At 40.1% G+C, this 18,153-nt stretch overlaps 1 long non-coding RNA gene across 1 annotated transcript; it reads left to right on the top strand.

Moving 5' to 3' along the window:
• Window positions 1-12,359: 12,359 nt before the first annotated feature.
• Window positions 12,360-17,361, top strand: Gm34345. Its single transcript, XR_386251.1, has 3 exons — window positions 12,360-12,419; window positions 12,698-12,863; window positions 16,489-17,361. It is a non-coding gene; the product is annotated as a predicted gene, 34345 (long non-coding RNA).
• Window positions 17,362-18,153: the final 792 nt, after the last annotated feature.

Genomic DNA, 18,153 nt, shown 5'->3' with positions numbered 1-18,153 from the left:
TGAGAGAAGGACAGAGGGAAAATGTACTGGAATGGGGAGGGAGCATCTCTGAGATGAGCAAGAAACCTAAGACAATAGAAACTCCCAGGAATCTATGAGTGTGACTCCTAAGACTCCTAGCAATGGGGGATATGGAGTCTGAACCAGCTCTCTCCTTTAACCAGGCAAGACTTCTAATAGAGGGACTGAGATCACCAATTCAGCCACAAAACTTTTGACTTCCAATTTTTCCTGCTTACAAGATATATGCAGGCTAGGGGTGGAAGGGTGAGGTATAGAAAGTACAGAAATTGATGGAGTGATCAACCAATAACTGGTCCAGCTTGAGACCCATGCCATGAGAGGGAGCCCACCCCTGACTCTGGTAATAATAGTCTTGCAGACTGGAGCATAGTATAATGATCAAAGAGGCTTCACCCAGCAACTGATATAAACAGATGCAGAAACTTCCAATATTAGGCAAAACTTAGGGAATCCTGCAGAAGAAAGGGAAGGACAGAAGGAGTCAGATGCGTCAAGGAAACCCACAGAATCAACTAACGTGGGTCCATTGGGGCTCACAGAGATTGAACCACCAGCTGCATGAGACCGACCTATGCCCTTCGTACATATGTTACAATTGAGTAGCTTTGTCTCCATGTGGGACTCCTAGGACTGGGAGCAAGGGCTGTCTCTGACTCCGTCCTTTGGGACCCCTTTCTCCTACTGAGTTGCCTCATCTAGCCTTAATAGGAAAAGATGCACCTCCTCTTACTGCAGCTTGATATGCCTGGGTTGGTTGGTGTCCATGGGGACGCTTGTCCTTTTTATTGTTTGTTTGTTTTTCGAGACAGGGTTTCTCTGTAAAGACCTGGCTGTCCTGGAACTTACTCTGTAGACCAGGCTGGCCTCGAACTCAGAAATCCGCCTGCCTCTGCCTCCCGAGTGCCAGGATTAAAGGCGTGCGCCACCACACCCGGCTTGTCCTTTTCTAAAGAGAAACGGAGAAGGAGTGGATGGTGGTGCAGAGAGGGAAGGTTGTGTGTGTGTGTGGGGGGGGGGGGGGTTGAGAGGAGAGGATGGAGGGAAACCTGGGGTCCGGGTAAAACCAAAGTAAATAAATTAATTGTTTAAAAAGAGAGCAGAGGAATAAATGTTTATGAGTTTATTGGCTGACTTCATTTTTTATTATCAAATAGCAAGTTTATTTTAATGTGGCAACTCTAGTATCATAAAGAACAAAAGACTTGTTTTTTTTTTTTTATTCTAATATGATTGGAAGGAGATGCCGATTGCTCTGGAAATTGATTTAGATATTCTTTTCCTTTTTTAAAATTGGATGCTTTCTTTATTTACATTTCAAATGTTATCATTTGATAACATTTCCCCTTTCCTCATTTCCCCTCTGAAAACTCCCCATTCCATCTCTCCTCCCCCTGCTCACTAACCCACCCACTCCCACTTCCCTGTCCTGGCATTCCCCTATACTGGGGTATAGAGCCTTCACAAGGCCAAGGGCCTCTCCTCTCACTGATGTCCCACAAGGACATCCTCTGCTACATATATGGCTGAAGCCTTGAGTCCCTCCTTGTGTATTCTTGGTTGGTGGTTTAGTCCCTGGGAGCTCTGTGGGTACTGGTTAACTCATATTGTTGTTCCCTTTATGGGACTGCAAACCCCTTCATCTCCTTAGGTCCTTTCTCTAGCTCATGAATTGGGGACCCTGTGCTCAATCCAATGGATGGCTGTGAGCCTCCACTTCTGTATTTGTCAGGCACTGGCAGAGCCTCTCAGGAGTCAGCTATATCAGGCTCCTGTCAGCAAGCACTGTTTGGCATCCACAATAGTGTCTGGGTTTGGTGATTGCATATGGGATGGATCCCAGGTGCTCCAGTCACCTTTCCTTCAGTTTCTGCTCCAAACTTTGTCTCTATATCTCTTCCCATGGGTATTTTGACCCCCTTCTAAGAAGGACCAAAGTATCCACACTGTAGTCTTCCTTCTTTTTGAGCTTCATGTGGTTTGTGAATTGTATCTTGGGTATTCTGAACTTCTGGGCTAATATCTACTTATCAGTGAGTGCATCTTAAGACAGGCTTATGAAATTGATCAAGGGTTTTCTTGCAGCGATGTGTACATACCAGGTAGATGTATTTGGTTATTTATTTTTCCTTTTTTCTGCTATTATCTGTCTACTTGCTGTATCCATTGTCAAAAATGGTATACTGATGTCGCCAGCATTATAATGGAATTATTTTGCTTTTCAGTTCTGTCAGTTTTTGAATCTTAGATCCTGATATATTGTTATATTTAAATCCTAGTATAGAATTAAAATTACTACAGAATATTCTTTTTATTTCTTATAACAGTTTTAGATTCCCACTCTATTTGTCTGACAAGAGAACATTCATTTTTGGTTGTTTCACGTTAAATATTCTTGTTCATCCTTTACTTCCAGCCTCTTTGTGTTTTAGATTTAAAGTTAGCCTCTTGTAGACAGCATGATCTTGGATTATCATTGCATATTCATTGCATACTATCCTCTCAGTCTCTCTCTTGATTGGTCTCATTTGATTTCAAAGGTCTTGCTTACTACTGTCTGCCTGAGTGTGTGATTCCAGACTCCCTCCCCAGCAATCTTTGAAACTTTGATACAAGAGGAGAGATGGTAGCCAGATGGACTTATACAGGCTGATATTGTGTTCAGGAGCTGAACCCATCCAATGGACAGGGAGCCAAGACTTATTGGATGAAAACAGATATGAAGAAAAAGGATATTCTCCTATGGGAACTCACAATTTTGAGAAATTTGCACAGGAACTGATTGACAGTGTTATAGCCATGGATGCTTATTCAGTGCTCATTACCTATGGTTTTATTATATTTTTATACATTATAATTTGTATACTTGCTTCTGTCTACTTAAAAGCTGTACTTTTGGGAAAATCCCCACAGAAATACAAATAATCATCCTACTTAATGACATGTCCTTGGAGGTCACAGAGTCTGTTTTGACATGAAATGTCATCTGAATTCACATTGGTCTCCAAGACTACTCTGAGTGTTTGTATGTATGTATGTATGTATGTATGTATGTATGTATATTTCTATGCTACCATACAGATCTCTGGATGTAGGTGCATCAATATGACAGTTCAAAATTGGCAGACATATAAGAAAAATTCTTGGTTTAGCTATAGCACCATGGCAATTAGTTTTATTGGAAAATTTAAAAGAAAGATTATATTACACTAATAAATTTATATGGCCAGGTTTTCATAAATTTTGTTGAGGGCCATCAGCAAGCACAGTATTTAAAAATTATAATAACCGAACTCAATTCTGACTAAATTAGCTCATAATAGCCTGTGTCTTCGAAAGACCTTGAAGATATGTAACAAAATAGTTGGACTTACACATTGCTTTGGTTAAATTGAATACAACCTACATACAACTATTTTTTTTATCTAAAGTCTCCTTGATGTTAAAATTAAAAACCAACAATACAATTTATGTATGATAGGATTTATACGACATGCCCAAGCTTGACTCTCTCCTCAAGCTTACTACTTAGTTAATACTTTAGTTCTATGAATTATTCAGTTGAGAACTAAATAATAGATTAGTTGAAACAAAAGTCTAACTTTTCTGTATTGTGGAGACTGTCCATTTGCAGGTAGCATAAACACATCTGGATTATTAATGCAAAATCTAGGCTAATGTTTTCCTTTTTCTCTCTTGTGAATCATAAGGAATCCCTTATTTAGCAGAAGTATTAGCTGAGATATACACATTGTGAGTACAGGCATAGACAGCGTAGGATATAGGCTCAAGGAACTTCCCTACGTCCTCTGGACCAGCCCATCCCAGTTTTCCAGCATGCGTTGCATCACTGTTGGGGCCATGCATCTTTGGATTTGGTGTTTCTGACACGGATCCTCTAGCCCCTGTGATGGCTAGTCATACTTGTCAACTTGACTACATGAGAAATTATCTTAACCCTCTCGCTCACTGGCACATTCATCTAAACTGTTAGTGCAGCTGGTGTTAAATCCAACTTCTTTAGGATTTCAACACAGACTGAAGACCAACAGCTCTCCAGGAACCTCCATCATCCATTCTTATCATGACATAGTCATTACTGAACGTTTTAGACAACACCCTGTAAAGCACACAGACACACACAAATGTGTGTGTATGATAATATATCTATATTTATATATTATACTCACTCTATATTCGTGTATTATATATGTATATGTATGCATGTATATATATACGCACACACACACACACACATATATATATACATATACTCATTCTGTATTCATGTATATAATTATATATTCATCATATTTTGTTCTGTCCCTTTACTGGACTCTGACTGACACATTACCCTAAAATATAAAATATGTTATGTTGGAATAGAATTATTTGGGGTTAAAAAGTTAATATTCAGCTGAAAGATAGGAACTAAATATCCCAAGAAAATGCATCTGTTCTATACCAGTAGGAGGCCTTTTTTTTTTTATATTTTCTTTGTTTACATTTCAAATGTTATCCCCTTTCCCAGTCCCCTGACCCAAATCCCCTAACCCATCCTCTTTCCCCAGCTTCTATGAGGGTGTTCCCCCACCCACCCACCCATTCCCACCTCCCTGCCCTCAAATTCCCCCTACACTGGGAAGTCATTCTTATTATCACAAATTCGGAGTTGAGGCGCCCCAAAAAACCTATGATAGCAAATATTATTAAACTCACTCTTCATAATTACTTTCCATCAAATAATGATTCTAGTCCAAACCTCTGTCTTGTCCTATTTTCATAGCCTACTATTTTTCACTTAATCTAATTTGTAAGCACTTAGCTTCAACTGTTCCTCCACAAGGTTCTACTAATCTGACATTGACAATGTACAGGGCCCTACTCAGGAGCATGAGATGGAAAGGTAAGATTTTGCTCCTAGTTCCACAGCCAAGACCTTAATTATTTGGTAGCAGCTTCTTTAGAAATGATTGTGACTTCTCTCTTACCAGTAACACCACCTTGCTTAGAACTTTAAGTGCTTGCTCCATAGTCACATATCCAGGTTTGTCAGGAGTGCTGCACACTGCACACTGTCTTGACCTATCCCTGTAATATCTATCAGCATTACATCTATTACGTATCCCTTTCTTTGTATTCCACTCTATAAACTGCCAGTTGCCAGGTTTTTAAAGCTACCCAATAAGTGTATTTGAGAAGTAATTCTGAGTGTGCTGTGCCATACTTCTGAAAGCCAAAGATACCTAAGAAGATCTAGTCATCGTTTTGCACATAGATTTGTAGAAGTTGCAAGTTACAGTAATATTTCCTATTCTCTGGAAGACATAAAGCCACATACCTCAGATTCAAAGATTGTTTAAAAAAACATATACCCATCCATGTATCAGAATCTATAAGGTTTATCTCTTTACAAATGTGTGCATTTCATGTCTCCTTGCAGTTACCTCCGGTTTTTTTGACGCTATTAATACGTAGTTTTTTTGACGCTATTAATACGCTATTAATAGTAGGTCAGAATGATCCTTTGTAAGATCAAGATGGACAAGAACAAAGAACCCAACAAAGCGCCTTTGCTCTCAGAATGGGAGCATGACTACAGATTGTCTTCTTAAGTGAATACAGCACAGCTCCTGATCCTCCTTCTGGACAGAAACTTAAAATAGTGCCACAAATAAGAACTGGAGAGCAGAATGCACACGCAGATGAACAAACAGTCCCAGGTGGGACTACGCCACTTAGAATTTTTGAAGCAGCATCTACCACTAGTTGTTATGGCTCTAGAGAGGAGTTTATATCAATGAACTTGGCTGGGATGGACTGGGATTCTCCAGGTCCATGAAACTGAAGTCTTTGTTGAGGTTACTAAGCCCTACCATTCTCTTCAAACACAATCTTGCCTTTGTGATTTTCCACCTTGCCTGAGTAAATGTGGAGAGCCATTTCATTATGTCTCAATTCATACCTCAAGGAATCAATATGAGAATTATGCTAGCCACCAGCTGCACTCAGTGTGTGTGTGTGTTTGTGTGTGTGTGTGTATGCATATATTTATGTTTGTGAGAGAGAGTGGGGGGAAAGGAGAGGGAGAAAGAGAGAGACGAGATGGAATAAGATTCCATTTTATAAAAGAAATGTTGTATTGAAATATGAAGTATCCTGATGCCAGAATTCAGTTTGAAGAATAAATATGCCTCAAAAAATATACAGAATTTTACTTAAAGTATATTTGCTATTTGAAGACATGTTTGAACAAAGAGAAAAACAGGTATCTTACCGTAAATATGTTGAAAATTAGTTGCTTACAAGTGCTTGCCTCCATGCCCAACAGATTTGTTATGAATTTGAGAATTAGTTTAATATAATTTCCCATTGTGGCTTATAACATCAGCTATATGCTCACTTTTCCTGAAGTTTTGGGCTTCTCTAAGTTCAGCAACATTCTTTTGATGTGAATTTCTCTCTCCTAGAAAACAGAGTCAATAATAAAACTCTAAATCTCCTACAAATCATGGCCTTCTACTTGCCATTTTGACTTGGCTACCCATTGTAATAATTACAGGTTGTTTCTCCTTGTTAAATATGATCTTGTTGGAGCCATTTCAATATTCCTTCATATTAACTTTGTAAACAGTGACATCAACTGTGACTTATTAAGGACAGCTTCCAGCGATCTCCTCAATCCTATACCAAGAAGTGTGACCTTCTCCCAAGCCTTGAGCAGGTTGAATCAGACCTTGTTTCTGCCACACAGTTCGATAGCCTAACTAGGGTGGAGTCTTCTGACTTAGGTAAAGACTATTGGTCCTGCCACATCTGCAGCTTCCTGCAAGAAGCCATGACCTGCTGAGCAGCTTAGCTTGTCTTCCTGGCAAAGTAGGGGATGGGTTCCCCTCTTTATATTCAGACCTTAGAATTAAAACATTGAGCCTTGATTGGAGAACTTTGTCTTGGCTCGTTATTTCTCTTGCCATCCTTCCCATCCATCCCCAGCTTTCCTTTCAGGAACCCAGGAACCCATGGCCACTGACGTCTACAAAGAAGTTCTAGCCATCACACCTCACTGACTCTAGGTCATTACAGTTTCAAATTTCAAGAGGCTTTCAAGCACTATTCCCCTAGTTATGGTATGATATTAATTCTGGCTAATATGCCAATAACCTCTTTCCTATTCAAGTTTTATTCTTCAAGGTCCTCAGAGACTTCTGGCTGCTTTTCCATTAAGTCCTATGTAGTATTCATTGTTCTCTTGTGCTAAATAATATCTTTCTTGGGCACTCTGCTTAAGCAATGTTGAAGTGTGGTTTTTCTTCCCACCATGTATTCTTGTTTGAATATGAAATGCTCACCCTAGAGGCTCACCCTCTTCTTTGCAGGAATTTTAGGGTCTGGCCAGTGGAGGGAGAGCTCCATGGATAGGGTTTTGTGTACTGTGGTCCAGTCCTCTTCTGGTGGCATCTTCTGATTCCAGATCTGCCAGGTGAAGAACAAAGTATACCACTCCATGGGCCAGTGGCTGCAGTGGCCATGCCATCACTGCCATTACACGATGGTTCCTTAAAACTGTGAGCAAGAATGAGCCTCTTTTCCTTAGTTTGCTTCATCTGATATCTGTCACATATGCATGGCATGCATTTGATTAGGAAGAAAACTTTGTATATTTTCTAAGCAATTGCAAACGTTCTCTTTGTTAAAGGAGATAGGATAGCTTTTACCAGGACAGGGGCATCTGGAGATTAATATTATGCACTCAATTGTCTCTAACCTGAGTCTCAATCCTTCCTGTTATAGGCTATAGCTTTCCAGGGCTCTTATATCAACTTCACGTTTAATCATGAAACTTTAAGAACAAGAGACTTTCTAAATTGTGCTCTAAAGTTTAGCTTTTTTGCTACAACCTAAGTTCATGCACAGCTGTTGATGTTTGTCTGTTATATCCTTCCTCTAAGGACAGCCAATGACCATATGCTTTGCTATTGTACATGTCTATGCATCATCTTCATTTACATTTTACCCACATAACCAAGATGCAAGTCAAAGATCATGCCATGGAATGGGAGGTTATCCCACCTTGCCATGTCTATCCAGTATCAATCTGCCCAACAACTAATCTCATTTCAGAGTGGCTCCTCAAAAGTGATTTCCTTGAACAACTCTTAAGTGAGTTGCTTCAAGTCGAGAAGTTGAGTGTGGGTGTTGTACCTGGGAAGGCTCTAGAACTCAAGGAGAAAGATGAGATAAAGGATGGAAAAAAAACAATCAGATGGTGTCAGAAAGCATATCAGCACTGTGGGTCCTGAGGTTTATAACTGTGTCCTGTATGGTCCAGGGTAGAATAGCAAATATTTATTACATAATATTATAGCCAGGGAAGTCAGCAAGTGTGTTGTAGAAGGATTAGGGAAAGTAGCAAAGACAGATGACTAGGTACACAGCTGCCAAGAGCACAGCCCAGGTATTGTAAGAGCTCTTGATGGAGAAACCATGGCTTTCTTCTCTTTGCAGACTTCACATATAATAGATCTTCTCGAGTATGGTTTGTCTGAGTCACAGGACACTCCTTGGGTTCTAATGAGATCTTGGGGTTCAGAGTACATGACTGTAACAGCTGCAAGAGCTGAAAATAAAACACTTCTTTGCTATGAGATGTGATAAGTAAACGTGGATCTCCCTAATGAGACAGCACACCAGTAAGAACCATATTTCCAACATTACGGGGGAGATTAGGAAACAAGAGCTGCAGGCTCTCACCCAGAAGCTCTGCATCCACAAGGGAGGGCATAGTAAACATTGGCAATCTTTGCCAACAGAGCTTATAATCAATGCCAGGGCCCAGAGAATAACGTCTGAGCGACACCGACGACAAGTCAGCTTGTCAGAAATGAACAAGGAAGGATGAACAAAGGCAAAGGTTCAAAGAGAAGATGATTCAACGAAACGAAGACCCAGAATTGTGATTATTAGATTAAGGTCCATTGACTTCCCTTTCTCAGGAAGTGGGGAGGTGGTGGTGGTGGTCAGGTGTTCAGTGAGCTTGAAGAGACCTCCCAACTATCAGAACTTTCTGCCTGGAACTTACCACTTCTTCCAATAGGCAATAAACAACAGTAATAAAATAACACAAGTTGCCATGATCAATAGACTCAGATATTTTTATGTCACCTGAATTATTATAGATCTCACAATGTCATTCATAGCTTACGTTTAAAAGTTATGGTGTGGCAGTCTCTAGATGGTCCATCCTTTTGTCTCAGCTCCAAACTTTGTCTCTGTAACTCCTTCCATGGGTGTTTTAGTCCCAATTCTAAGAAGGGGCAAAGTGTCCACACTTTGGTCTTCGTTCTTCTTGAGTTTCATGTGTTTTGCAAATTGTATCTTGTATCTTGGGTATTCTAAGTTTCTGGGCTAATACCACTTATCAGTGAGTACATATCATGTGAGTTCTTTTGTGATTTGGTTACCTCACTCAGGATGATGCACTCCAGGTCCATCCATTTGCCTAGGAATTTCATAAATTCATTCTTTTTAATAGCTGAGTAAAACTCCATTGTGTAAATGTACCACATTTTCTGTATCCATTCCTCTGTTGAGGGGCATCTGGGTTCTTTCCAGTGTCTCTAGCTACATGTGTATCAGAAGATGGCCTAGTCGGCCATCAGTGGAAAGAGAGGCCCATTGGTCTTGCAAACTTTATATGCCTCAGTACAGGGGAACGCCAGGGCCAAGAAGTGGGAGTGGGGGGGGGGGGAGTGGAGGGGAGGGTATGGGGGACTTTTGGGGTAGCATTGGAAATGTAAATGAAGAAAATACCTAATTAAATTAAAATAAAAAACAAACCCTTTAAAAAAGTTATGGTGTTTATGTAGCATTACCAGCTCTTATTACTTAATTCATTAACATAAAACATATCATTACTATTGTAACTTCATTACCTCTGTCATGAATACCCGCCTTCAACCTAGGTCTCATAATGATATTCTAGGGCTAGGATTTTAACATATCTCTTGATGGGCCACAATTCACCAATAACACTTCCAAAAGCGTCAGTGGGTCAACAGGAGGTAAAATGATTGGTCATTTGGATGGAGCCTGGTAATTCTTAGGATAGGACTGGGCTCTTTAAATACTACCATGCTGTGCTTTGAAAAGTTTACCTGGTCCACTAGAGTTTGTTGGCTGACTTTTCCTCCTTCAGGGCAAAGAGCTGTGTGTTTTCAAATGGCTGCCTTCTTAGAGAACCCCCAGGGTTCTCCCCTCCCCATACCACCTGAGTAGAGAGGGGAAAACTGTAAATTCCAGGGGCCCTAAGTCAGGAGGGGAAAGCCTGTCTAATCTCCCCAGGTGGCAGCAGCTGAGTAAATCACCTAGCAAGCAGCTGCGGGGCATTACAGAGCAATTATCCCCCATGCCTTGTGAGGGCTTGTAGGCAGCTAAAGATAAAACGCCGCCCTGCTTCAGGACTTGAGCTCTGAGAGAGGAAGGGCTGCTTCCTTCCCAGTTTTACAGTGTTTGAGGAAACGCACCTCATGGGACAGCCCTTCTCAGAATGCCTTGAAATACAAACCGCCAGCTGGCTAGTCAAGGGTCTTGTGTATGAATGGACTTCTCACATAAATAAGTTCGAAGGAGTCACATAGGGGGAAAGGGCCTACATGAATCCTAGGGAATAAATATGGCATGCACTTCCAGAAGGAAAATCGCCAAGAGTTCCCACACTAAATAGCAGGATTGCCTGTTTATAGCTTGTTAGCAAAATTAATAAATAGAAAATGTTTACTAAGTGCTCAAGTGCCAAACACTCTGTTTTCTACTAAAGATTAGGTGGTTTAATCTACCCGACAATCATTAACGTTAATGATGTCATTATTAACCTGATCTTGCCAATCAGTTCCCTGGCTATCAGAGAATTATAAATAGAACATCCAGTGTTCAGTGCTGGTAACTTATGGAGGCAGATATTTAATACATTCTTTTACTGTTGTCTTTTCTTTCCTTTTTCTTTCTTTCTTTTTTTTTTTTTTTTTTTTGTGATAGACTCCAACAGAACTGGAGGCAATAAATGTAATCTATTTCAAGAATAGAAATCAATATTGTTCTTAAATTTTTTTCAGGCTCAGAGACTCAGAAACTCATTTGAAATGTCACTATTTATATTAAAGGCTTCAAACGAACATACTTGTCATTTATCCATTGCGACACAGACATAAATAGATACACATGGACCTGTCCATCTCAGGTGTGTCCCACAGACCAGGGTGGCCAATGCTCATAGAGTCTCTAGCTTTTGTATGCCAGTTGTTTTTGAACGAGCAGGTGACAAAATTAATATGAGAATATCATCTTCTGCTATCTAACCACAACACATACTTGAATCATAGCTTCTGGTTCTAAGGTAAACAGTTTTCATCCAATGAGGCCAAACAGGTAGATATTAGTTAAGCCTTCCTGCTTCCTATTCAGGGTAAATCGACCATTTCTGTTCAATTGAATTTCCCCCTCACCAGTTTTTGCCTCTCTCAGCTGCCATCCCCAGTCACTGGGATGCAGACACTGGGTGCCCTGTCACAGTGACATGATAAAAGATTAGCCAGCTCTCTGGGTGAACACAAGCTCACCCTTGTATTGGGCCATCTTTATGGTGTTAAGTTCAAGTTACAAAGGTGATGTCACTGCAGTCACTACATCTTGAAGTGGAAAGGGATGCCCACTTTCAAAGCATGATGCTTCTACCCAGAAAACCAAACAGGTACAAGAGCACACAGTGTAGGATCTGAGGATCTTTTTAATATTTATTTATAATGTGTGTGTGTGTGTGTGTGTGTGTGTGTGTGTGTTTTGCCTGGATGTATGTCATTGTAAGTGTTAGCATTCTGTCTAAGCCCCGCCCCACAGTTACCTAGCAACAGTCAGGTAGGCCTGCTTGCCCCTTGTTCCTCCCTTGCTCTTTCCCTGCTTCCCTTTTCCATTCTCTCCCCATTCCCGTCCCCCTTCTTTCTCCATGTGCTCATGGCTGACCTCTTCCTTTACTCCTCCACTCTCTCTTTCTCTGCCTCTACTACCCTCTTAACTCCCCTCCCCATGCCCTAAATCAACTATTCTATACTGTACCGTCATGTGGCTGGTCCCTCATGGGGAAGGGATGACTTGGCATGGGCCTGCTGAGCCTCACCACACTGCCATAGAACATTTCCCACCCCTCTTTATCTTTTCATAAACACATCAGTGAGGGTTTCAGATCCCCTTGAAACTAGAGTTACAGACAGGTGTGAGCTGCCATGTGGGTATTGGGAATTGAATCTAGGTTCTCTGCCAGTGACTGCTCTTAACTGCTGAGCCATCTCTTTCTAGCCACAAGTCTGAAGATTTTGTACATTAGATTTTGATATAATTTTTATCAGGTAAGTCTGTACAACTTAGTGCAATAACTTTAAAATATAATTTATATGGCACCCCATTTTGTGCCAATTCCTTTGTCTTCACCCATTGAGGTAACTGTGCAAGGCTTTTGTATTTTGTTTTGTTCTAGTGTTAGTTCATCAAAATGGTGCATTATATCAATGGATTTTTCAAATATTAAAACAACATTGCATTCTGTGATTAAAACTCATAGTCAGGAAATATCCTCCCATTTATGTTTGTTTGGATCTTATATTCTAAAGTTTTGTTTATTTTCTAGGTCGTCATGTGGATGTTTCTTGCATGGTGATGCCTATTGGTGACCTGGTTAGGACAGTGGTGTTTCATAGATTAAATTTTAGTCATGCTTCCTCCTTTTAACTTTCTGGAATTTTGTGAAAAAGTCGTGTATAGAATTTATCACCCAATTCATTCGATTTCCTTGTGTAAGTATTTTTAAGCCATAGATTTAAATTCTACTGTAGATGTGAAGATCTTAAAGTTTATCAGTTTCTTTCTGGGGGAGATTTGGTTGTTTTCATTTTTCAAAAAAAAATTCTTTTTATATGTGTGTGTGTGTGTGTGTGTGTGTGTACCACATGCATTTGGGTATACACGGAGGCCAGAAGAAAGTGTCCTGAAGCTGGAGTTACAGGTCCCTGAGCCACCTGACAAAGATCCTGGGAACTGTACTCTTCTTGAAGAGCAACAAGTGCTCTTAACCACTGAGCCATCTCCCTCAACTAAGCTTGCTCAAACCAACCAACCAACCAACCAACCAACCAACGAACAGTCTGTCCAGGGGCTGTAGAGGTGGCTCTAGTTCAGTAGGTGTTTGATCTGCAAGCATGAGGACCTTTTTGTAAATCTCCAGCCCTACATACAAACTTGGGTATGGCTGTATGTGCCTATACTTTCAACACTGGGAAGACAGAGATAGAGATGGGTCCTACGAACTTGTTGGCCAGCCAGCATATGCACAATGGTCTATTTCAATAATAGACCTCATCACAAGGCAAAGGGGGGGGGGATATCATGAAAATCATATGTGCCCTCTCACCACACGCCACCCCTCCTACACACACACACAAAAAAATACAACAAAATTATGCAAAATTTGCCTAACAAGATAGCTCATTGGGTAAATGATCCTGCTACCAAGTCTGATAAACATAAGTTCTAAGCTGTAACCTCTAGGTTAGTTAGGTTCTAACTGTAGACTTCATTCTAGAGGCAGAGAAGTGACCCTTGCAAAATGTCCTTTGATTTCCATATGCATATTGTGGGTAGCACATGTGCACATATCACACACATAATAATAAATAAATATACGTAATTCAGAAAAAAAGATTTATTAGATTTCTTTTTAAGTGTGTGTGTGTGTGTGTGTGAGAGAGAGAGAGAGAGAGAGAGAGAGAGAGAGAGAGAGAGAGAGAGAGAAAGCACATTTGGAGGCCAGAGGTTAAGTTTGGGTGTCATTCCTCAGGAGCCTTAAACCTTGTGTTCTGAGGCTGGATCGCTCCCTGGGACATTAGATTTGCTAATTAGCAGAGGGTGTCTGCTCCTTGTGTTCCAAGGATCCACTTGTCTCCTCCTCTCCAGTGCTGGAATGTGGGTACTGGGAGAATTCAGATACTCAAGTCTACAAGTCATTTATTGACACGGTGCCATTTACCCAGCTCAGAAGTATCACATTTCTTCACTTGATCTTAGCCAAAAGGCCGAGCGATGTATCACATTTCTTTAATCAGTCTTTTATTGTCCATAGGATATCACAGTGATCTTTAGTAAAACTATTTTTCTTCTCTATAGTCCCTCCCTCTCTGCCTCCCTCCTTCCTTCCCACCCTCTCTCCCTCCCGTCTCCTCTCCCTCTTACCCCCTTCTCTCTCTCTCTCTCTCTCTGATCTTGTGTCTAAAAGAACTACTTTTGTGGGGTCATGAATTTTCTCTTTTTTTTTTTTTTTTTTTTTTTTTTTTTGGTTTTTCGAGACAGGGTTTCTCTGTATAGCCCTGGATATCCTGGAACTCACTTTGTAGACCAGGCTGGCCTAGAACTCAGAAATCCGCCTGCCTCTGCCTCTGCCTCCCGAGTGCTGGGATTAAAGGCGTGTGCCCACCACGCCCGGCTTCATTTTTTTTTCCTGTGTTTTTTCTTTATTGTTTCTCTGCTAGCAGATTTAGCTTTCTTCTTTCTCACTTCTCAAAAGAGGACTCTTTAAATCCTTGTCTTAAGGTTTGGCTATTTCATTACAACATCCCTCCTTGAGGATTACTACATCAGCTGCCCCTATTTTGGAATACCATGTTTTCATTTTAATTAAGCTGAACAAACTTTCTGATTTCCTTTTTAGCTTCTTAATTGAAAGATTTTGTTGTTTTGCTTCTGGGAGGTTTTGCTGTTGTTTGGTTTTGTTTTTACTGAAATGTAATACCAGCTCCAACCTATCAAACAGGAGAGTATAAAAGATCCAGCAATCAGATATACATATAGAATTCATAGGAATTGATGTCTCATCAGGGGATAAAGAAGCCAGCGAGCCACTTCCTGTAACTCCTCTTATGGCCCCAGTCATTTTTTTTTCTCGTTTCTTTCTCTCTTTTTGTTCTGTTTTTGTTTTTGTTTGGGTTTGTTTGTTTGTTTCTCTTCGTATTGAATTTCCATGTTTCTTACTTGTAATCGTATTGTCAGTGAGTATCAGGGTCCAGATGGTACCCACGTGGCATTTCTAGGCTCTTGCTTTCCCTAATAAGAAACTGGAATGGGGCATGTGGATAGTTCTATAAGCAAGCACTGTTTGTTAAGAAAAAGCACATCCAAGAAAGGAAGCCAAGCAGAGATGGCAGACAGGTTAGACGCTCAATGGTCACATGCCAGGCAGACTGAGACTTTTGCAGCTCATTTGCGTTTCTACGACTTCATTTGTGCTCAGTCTTGCTTCTGGTTTGTTTTATATGCGTATTTTGACATGACTCTCTATTCTATTCTCCTGCTCATAATCCTCAAAGTCACCATAAACAATGCCTCAAGTGTTTTTGTTTGTTTGTTTGTTTTTGTTTTTTTAAAGATGTTTGGACTCCTCTCTAAAATCCCAGTAATTCTGGGAAGCTAATCTGATTGGTTTCCCAGGTGTCTCCTGGATGTCTCTGTGACTAAGGTAGGAAGGAAGCCACCTACCACAGCTACCTATGCATTCACAGCACCAGGTATCATGAGCAGAACACATAAAGTCAGAAGAAGGAAACAGGATCTCAGCTTAGTGTCATATGGAGTTCAACCTTTGAACTTGCACTATGGGACCTCTATGGTCTTCTTCATGTCAAGGCTTCTTTGTTTTGAAGTCAATACAAGTTTCCTGCCTTGCTCCTCCATTGTTTTTGTTAAGATAAACATATCCTGTGCACATCCCACTGTAGGATTAAATGTTATTTTAGAAGGATTTCTCTGCCACTGAAAGGTTCTCCTAGAGCCAGCTGTGCTTTATGGTCTGATTCTGCAAGCCCAGCTGCCGATTTAGCATAACTGGAGTTAATGATAGGTTTGCTTGAAATGGGGTTTCAGCTTCCAGCTTCCTAAAGTGAGCATAAGGGCACATGCTTGAAGTATTTAAGGAACATAGATGTGGTATTTCTTCTGAATTCATATAGCCTTTCCACCAAGCAAACTTAGCCTATTTTTTCTTGATCTAGCCTCTAAATATATCTAATATAAATATATTTTTCTTGTTTCATCCAAGAAACCGTTCATACTTCCAAACCATCTATTTCATTTATGAAAACAGAGTTTAAAAAAAAAATCACAAGACCCATTGGGTCCAGTAGGTAATTCTACCCTAATCAAGTCATTATGAAATGCAAACGGATTCTAGATTATTCTGCATCTAGGGATTATGCTCCAAGTAAGTGGTTTTCCAAATCCTGAACTACTGTAAATTCTGCTTTTAAAAGCATGGAATGTGCACTTAAAAGTCATTAAATCTAAGTAAATTTGCTTACACTGAAGATTTATTGCCCCCTAGGAAAATACAATGTGTGCTTGCAATTACTGCCTCTTTGTAATTTCTCTTCTCAGGCCATTTGTTCTCTGCAAAAGCTTGACAAAGGTGACTGTGCTGGTGCTCCGCAATTCAAGCTGTTTTAATAGTGGAGAGCATTTCCCTCGGCCTGCCTCTCTCTCTTCCTGACCTCTCTGCTGTGGCATTCATTAAACTCCAGATCCTGGCTCAAGTCAAAGAGTTCAGATCTCCTCCTTGGCTAAAGAACTCTGCATTGTGGCTTTGCTTTGAACTTCAGCTCCTCCGAGTGCAAGGGTCACATGTGAATTTGTTATGCTTCCTGGCACATGTTTCATAGTAAATGGATCCGATGAAATTCTCAGGGAGTATTTGTTTTTTAGTGTTGCTCTAATACACAATAAATTGTAATTTACGAGGCATAATTGAAGAAAATTCTGGAGGAAGTTGTGTATAAGATTAGGGGGATTATTAAATCAACTTTATTGTGTTTTCAAAACTTAAAAATGGTTTACAGCCATAATAAATTGCTTGAGAGTGCTATCAACCCATAAATTTTAATAATTTAATAAACATTCTGCAGTTAAGTTGGGCTTGTAGCCAAATCCCAGGGCTGGTTTTGTGTCATGTATAGTAATGTGTGTTTTAGCTTACCTGGGTGATAAAGGAATGAGCTGTTCTCATGCAGGACACGCAGTGATGGGTCATTAATTTTAATGAACTAAAACTGGGAACTGGAGTTTGAAGCCAGAGGGGGAATTCAGCTCTGCTGCCCATCCCCCCTGGGTACCTCATTGCTTCCATCTCATACTTTTAAGGAAAGACGCCAACTTTATTTCCTCCAGCCCCAATTCTTTGAAAAAGGATAAGAAAACCAATCTCTGATCCACTTCCAGTTTGGGAGCGGTTAACTACATTGCTAAAAATTGTCTTTCAACCAATAAACTTCACATGTTTGTAGTGATTTGCAAGTTGAATGTTCCTAGTGGTTTTGACTGATTAAAATAATGCAAGCTTATATCAGTTTTACCCAGCACATACAATATGGAATATTTTTTTTGTCATCTCTTGTAAAAGTTGCAGGTCAAATTTTAAACAACCTACTGAGACGCCCATGTCTGTGTGAAGATTCTGCATCGGCTTCCAATGTGTGCCTTAATGAGCTATGCAACCAAGCATCCTATAAACATTATTCACAAGTCTGTCTCCACACACCTCTGCCTACATCTGAACCAAATTAATGGGTGTATCTGTTCAATAAAAAATGAGTTTATCCCTTTTTTATTTTATTTTACTGAAAAGAATTATATGCATCTAAAACCAGAAGGAGATTGCTTTAATGCTATGCTGTCTTTCAATGCCTATTTTTATTAGTAATTATGAAATTGTCACCAACATATAAAGGGCCACAATCATACAATTTAAACTATTGACATCAGACTGTGTATTTTGTGTTTTTAAGAGGCAAATTTAGATCCATAGTTTATAATAAAAAGTATGATAGGTTTTAACTTTTCCTCTGATTTTTAGATCCTCTCATTCTCAATTTATTAATTGATACAACTGGAAAAAATATCATTCCTGATGATTTCATCAACAAAAGAATATCCTTGGTAACTGGGCGAGTCTGTGCCTTTATTCCCTCATCCTCATAGGCACATGCAAATGTGCTCCCTTGCCATGCCTGCATTTCTCCTTAATGAAGAGCTTCATAAAAATCAGCA

This window comes from Mus musculus, chromosome 18 (assembly GCF_000001635.26).
Source record: "Mus musculus strain C57BL/6J chromosome 18, GRCm38.p6 C57BL/6J".
Classification (NCBI taxonomy): Eukaryota; Metazoa; Chordata; class Mammalia; order Rodentia; family Muridae; genus Mus; species Mus musculus.
This window is presented reverse-complemented; position numbering and strand designations above follow the sequence as displayed.